The sequence below is a fragment of the Medicago sativa genome, chromosome 2 (genome assembly GCF_051527215.1).
Source record: "Medicago sativa cultivar Bolivia chromosome 2, Bolivia_mono, whole genome shotgun sequence".
Lineage (NCBI taxonomy): Eukaryota > Viridiplantae > Streptophyta > Magnoliopsida > Fabales > Fabaceae > Medicago > Medicago sativa.
Window position 1 is genome coordinate 27,414,472 of NC_140750.1, and position 5,034 is coordinate 27,419,505.

The 5,034-nt window shown below is 33.4% G+C and overlaps 1 pseudogene across 1 annotated transcript; it reads right to left on the reverse strand.

The window, feature by feature from the left end:
- Window positions 1–2,328: 2,328 nt before the first annotated feature.
- On the reverse strand, window positions 2,329–4,589 carry LOC146945932 (acidic endochitinase-like; annotated as a pseudogene). The gene is made up of 2 exons (XR_015028208.1): window positions 4,072–4,589; window positions 2,329–2,860 (listed from the first exon to the last, which is right to left on the reverse strand). The product of XR_015028208.1 is annotated as an acidic endochitinase-like (transcript).
- Between the last annotated feature and the right edge of the window lie 445 nt (window positions 4,590–5,034).

The following is a 5,034-nucleotide window of genomic DNA, read 5'->3' on the forward strand; positions in this document are numbered from 1 at the left end:
TCTACGTCTACCTTACTAAGGGTTTCAAGAGAATCGTTCTATTAGGTTGTAGCTCTAGGTTGGACAACTAGGTGCTTGTTTCCCTAATTACTAACCAGTTAATTCCTAGGTTCGGTAAGACACCACCCGACTCAATGGGATTTAACACTGAGTACCTACACCTAGGGTCAACAATTCTTATGGTATCTTTGGTTAATTAATAATCACTTACTTCCTAGACAGATAGTTATCAGTAAAGGGATATAAATATCAAGATATTAACATCCGGTTAATGATAGCAATATTAGGCCCTCTCACAACCTAAATACCTAATCTAGGGTTGCACCTCTCACATAAATAAAACTGCAGACTAATAAAACTTAATAGCGAACAAAAAAATAAATAAAATAATAAATGACATATTAAAATAAATAAATATCCAAAATATACAGAGGTTCATCTTAGAACTCTAACCTAAAAAGATTTAGTTATACATGGTAACTAAAAACAAATTACTAAAGATAAAAACATACCCTAGAAAATCAAGGAGAAGATAGAAACTCTCTTGAAGCTCCAAAGTCGCCTTCCTCTTGAAAATTCGGAATGAGGAAGGCTGATATTTATCGTGAGAGTTTCTACCTAGGTTTGGGCTAAAAGTGCTGGCTTTACCCAAAACGGAAGCATGAAAAAACAGTTGCGCCCCAAGTTTTTGCTTGCACAGGGCGCATGCAAAATCCCCTAGGCGCATGTGAGTGTATCACATTGCTTCCCTTGGGCGCATGGATGATGCACTAGGCGCATGAGATGTGAATTTCATGTCCTAGGCATTTTTCCGGGCCCAATCTCCGATTTTATGTCGTTTTTAGGTCTTCATCTTCAAATAACTTGCCTTGGTGCTTTGGGAACATAATTCCTCCCAATGTAAGTCTTTTGAGGCCTCATGGATCTTTATTCTTGTTTCTTGAATCTTTATATATAATTCTTCGAATGTTCTTGATTTGCCGATTTGTATGATTTATTCATGAATTACTTTAAAAACCCCATAAAATTTATATGTTTCGGGAAAACTAGAATTACAGACTCAAATATAGAAAACATTTACAAAAGTCCCAAAATCTTAGGTAATCGTTCTAATACTCCTCATTTTTGCTGCTAAATCCTACTAAAATAAACTGAAAAACATGCTAAGAATAACGTAAGATGACCTGTCATCAGATACTCCCAAGCCTTCTCATTCAGTCTCTTAACCCTCCCCATCATGTGATTGAACTGAGTAGGAGTTGTTGCCTTAGCACATTCCTAGACCACCCCTTTCAACTCCTTATCTTTCCATTGCTTGTTAAAGTTCCTTCAAAGGTGCATGACACAATATCTATGTGGCACCCATGGCATCAATTCATGCATAGCAAGAATCAGACCCTGCCAAATTTCAAAAAAAGTTATTATCACATTGATCCTTATAAAATACCACTTACTGTCAAAATTGTCCCTATATTACTACACTTACTATCAAACAGATCATAAAAGTACAACATTCAAAATCAAGTTGATTCTAAAATTAGCAATTATAACATACATGCAGAATATAATAACAGAATATAAATGTATCAAAATAGAATATAATCCATGCAATATTTTGTTACCTTTTGCATGTCTGAAATAAAATTCAATCTGTTTTGCACGTTGTATCCTAGCTCCTGATGCAATAGTGTCAAAAACCACTTCCAATTATCCCTATTTTCTACATCCACAATGGCATAAGCAATGACAAAATTGCAATTATTTTCATCTTGTACCACAACAGACAATGGTTTTCCCTTTTCTACATGCATGATCAGGACAAACATAAAATGTTTTGAATTTTGGTGGGGACTATGGAATTTGTATGGTATTCATCTTCACAAAAGAACCTAGTTGCTTCTAATTAACTCATGCACATAAGCTTGCAGAAGTTCATACTACTCCCTTTCACTACCTTCAACCAACTGCCATGTTTCCTTTGTTGCACTAAAAATCAAACAGCCATCAAGTATAACCCCGTAGTGATGTTTCATCAGATCAAAAAACTTTACTCAAGTTCAAGTTATAATACATATTTTGTTAAGAAAATGTTTTACGCAAAAACTTACAAAAATATATAGCTGTGTTTATATGTAGCTTATACACGTTTGTGAATTACATAGACTAGTAAGAATTTAAGTTGAAAACGCGCAATTCAATTTTATTCAAATTTCAAAGTGACTTCCAGTACATAAATAAGATAAGACGCTTTGATTCCCAAGGGTTACATGAAAACTGAGGGAATCAAAGTGTAACTAGGTACATAATAGTGATCCTGATCATTTTTCTTTCTTAATCTAACGATCTATAACCGTTGTAGAGGATCTGAGTTTTGTCTTATTCCATACTCATACATATATCTAGTGAACTACGCGTATAATATGATTTAATTCGGAAACATGGAGTTCAAAGCTGCTGAGATACATCCTTTATCTCGGAAACATGTGTCTTAAAACGAAGAACAGATCGTTTAACATACTCCTTTATCTGATTGCTGTAATTAGTTTCAATATCATGGAATCTATCCCAAAGCATAATTCCTCCATAGTTCGAAGTCTGTTTAATGATAGGAAGAACCTTAGAAATGAGATAATTTGGTGCTATATAACCACCACCAGGAGCTGCTGGTAGTCCCATGAAAACGGTATTATTTGGTAGAACTAAAGATGTCCAAGCATTCCATGATTGTAAGAGCCAGTTTTGACATGAAGGGTTATTGTAGAATTGAACAAGTACATAATCAAACAAGCCAGTTTTGATAGCTTTGTCAAGGTAGTGATCTGGTATAACACATTTGGGTGCCGCAGACAAGTAAAAGTAACTGCAAGAGATAAAAGGTTGATTTGTTAATTAGGGTGTAAGCAAAGAAGAATTCAAAAATATATTGAATAGAGAGCTAAATTTTGAATGATAAACATTATATGAGTCATGCGAATAAATGTCCTTAGAACACTTTTTAAAGTTTCAAAAAAGAAAACAATTGATAAATTTTATATGAAAAATGCTATTTCTCTAGAGCATAAAGAAATCAAAGAGAATAGAAGACATCATCAACTAAATTGGCACCCCTTATTTCAAACCACTATAACTACTCTATTAACCACTGTTAATAAAACAAAATTAATAAAGTTAAGCTCATTTTATCTTATTTTGCACATTCAATGATTCTCTTAAGAAATGTTTTACTTCTACTAGGAGTAATGGAGTATAGTTTATGAAGTGGTAATATAAATATAAATATAAATATTAGCATGTAAGATGATGTTTGATTTGTCTCGACAAATATTTTCAAAATATTAAATTTTTATAATTTTTTACTTTAGATAATTAAAGATATTAACGGTCAAAATTGTGCATTGACTTATGTGAAGTGGTTGACTTGGACATATATTTTGAAACGGAGGGAGTAATAAATTGACACAATTTCCTAAACAAAAATTCCATTTTAGGTTCCTTAACATGGGGCACAAGTTAACATTTTCCTATGTTATACTTTCTCTATCATACTCACATCACATTATACACTTCAGATGATTTAACTTTACCTCTCATACTCACATTATATTTTTTCTTTCTCTCTTTATTGCTATAGTTTTCGTGTCAATAGATATTTTTCTTTGAAAAAATATGGTTGTTCATTATGTTGTTAAATAAATGGATGTTCAAATAACAAATCTCTATAATAAAGCGTGGTGTCTTGTCTTTGGTTCACAAGCATATGCCACTTTCTTTGGTCTACCATGCAACCTTATTCTTTACGCACACAAAGGCACGTGCAACTTTATTCATAAAGAAATATATCATGACATGGAGATATCAGAAAGGAGCACTTCATATGTAAGAACGTAGTTAAAATTATCTCTTTTATAAAAGTGGGGATGATGTGTTCAACTTTTTCTTCATCATCTTCATATTTTTTTAAATTTTTTTTCCATATATATTTTTAGTTTTATAGTTTCAAGTTGTACAGCGGTCAAGTTGTACTACTAGCTAGTACTATCATGCTAAAACTTGTCATTCAAAAAATATTACCTGTTTTGTTGTCTTAGATTGTCAAGGTCCCTAGCAAGGTCATCCCAGTAAAGATTTGTACCTCCTTCAATGTCAAAATCAATACCATCTAAGGTAACACTTCCAAGTGGACCAAATTGACCACTAAGAAAGTTAGTATAGAGGTAATTAGCAACATTTTTAGCATCTTCTGGTGAGCTAAGGGAGTAGGGTCCAATTGCACCTCCGAGGGAAAGTAAAACTTTGACGCCTTTTTGTTGACAATGTTTTATTTCGGGTTCGAGTTTTGTACAAGGGCTCCAGTCACCACAATGACCTGCAAAGTTCCAACTTGGGACTCTTCCTTCTCCAAAGACATTGAGGAAAGCTAAGAGTACAATCTCGTAATTACCAGTGTCACATGTTGATGTCAAGGTGCCATCTCCTAGGTTTTGGCCCCAGTAGATGGCAATGCCACCATCACTTGAAGATGCTTTGATAGTGAAGGGAAATATTGTTAAGACTAACAGAAGGAGCAATGCTTGCCTTTTTGTATCCATTTTGTGCTTAGCTAGTTTGATTACTTTAGAATGATTGAGCAACCCTTTTATAAGGTCTCTGATAGGTTATGTACAGTTATTTTATTACTGGTAAATATTGAGTAACTTTTTTTTGAGGAAAAATATTGAGTAACTTAGCATCCAGCCCACCAAAATAGACTTTTTGGGACACGTTTTGTTTATGAAAAAATAAAAAATAATTGTCCCAGGACCACATTGTATGGACCACATTGTAAAAATAATAATAATAATGGCAATGCCCTCCTGTTATGTAAATGCCCTAGTTCTAAATTATAGGGAATAAAAAGAAGCTGGTTAAATGTTCAATGTTCTACGGACTCTTTGATATTTTCTTTCACAGAATTTCCTTTTTCATATAAACCATGGCAGTAACTTCCTTTTCCACGGTAACGTTTTCTACTTGACAAATTTCATATAAACCAAT